The following is a 1,375-nucleotide window of genomic DNA, read 5'->3' as shown; positions in this document are numbered from 1 at the left end:
ATGGGGAGATCCAGTGGACTGTGTGAGCTGATACTAGAGCTTCACTCAGGGACCTGGAAGATGGAAGTCCATGATGAGCAAGCATGGAGCGACAGTGGAGAGGAAAAACTCCCCGTTGGGAAGAAACCTCTGGCAGAACCAGGCTCAACATGGTGGTCTTCTGCCAGACTGGTTAAGATGGGACAGGGAACGCAGTAAGAGTCCAGGAGGAATGACGCTCTGATGAAGCTTTAGCTACAATGGTGGAGGAGGGGCTGGAGGTGGGTTGGAACGGGGTCATCTGAATGAAGTCACAGCGCATCCACCGCCTGCCCACAGGAGCAGACAGGTGCGTATCGGAGGCCTTTTAAGATGAGCTTTGGATGCCGATTGGCTTTCGTGGATTTGTGGTTCAAAGCTGATTGGCTGAAGGTGGATGAAGGAAAGCAACGAGTTTCTTTGAATTCCTCCCTAGGCTCCATATTAGCCCACTATCAAAAAAACTAATTAGGCTTAAATACATAAAAAGCATTCATGATTAAATATTTATTTTCCCTGCAGCACATCCTAGAGAAAACGACACCATGTGACTAATCTGCTGCATGATACTTGGTACTTAAAGTTTAATCTCCATGAAATTCATCAGATTTTTGGTCTAATCTGTAATTTGAGGACTTAATATATGAAATATGCAGAATAAAAGAAATACACTGAAAGAAATAATGCAACTGTTTTTGGCATTTACATATTCTGTTATTTTAACACAATTGATTCATGTTAGCAGGGTAGGACATAAAACAATTGTGTTAAAGTAACTAAATATGATTAAGGAAATGCCAAAAGCGGTTGCATTTTTTTTCAGTGTAGGACTCCTGTAATTTCAAACATCCACATGGAAATATGATCCAGTTTTCTTCAGACCACGGGAAAAGCGCAATCCTCTTATTCCCCTCCTTATCGGGGGATCAGTGCAATAAAATGCAGCCTGCAACAGCAGCCTTTTGATACGATAATTAGGCTATGTGAATGAAAATAAGCCAGACAAAAACAAAAATCCATCTTTTTTTTCCATTTGCCTTTGCTTTGAAAAAGCTCCAGTGAGCTGCAGAGTGGTAAAGAGCCGGATGGTTTCTGACCACCGAGCTAACGTCTACCTGCTTCACTGTAAATTTGGCATCAGTCCACTGCTCTGTTAATCCTCCGACATCCGGCTGAAGTCAAATATTTCAGTTTTAGAACCGTCTCTGAGGCCTTGCTGACGTCAGACGCGCTGCCTTTCTTGCATTCTTAATTAGTTCTTCTTGCTCCTTTCTCACCCTTTGCTCCCAGGCTGAGCGTCACTGAGAGCTGTTGTCACAGTATATTCCTTTTCAAAGGCTTTTCAAAATGAGGCTTG

This window comes from Cyprinodon variegatus, unplaced genomic scaffold (assembly GCF_000732505.1).
Source record: "Cyprinodon variegatus isolate N-32 unplaced genomic scaffold, C_variegatus-1.0 Scaffold222, whole genome shotgun sequence".
In the NCBI taxonomy this organism is placed as follows: Eukaryota; Metazoa; Chordata; class Actinopteri; order Cyprinodontiformes; family Cyprinodontidae; genus Cyprinodon; species Cyprinodon variegatus.
This window is presented reverse-complemented; position numbering follows the sequence as displayed.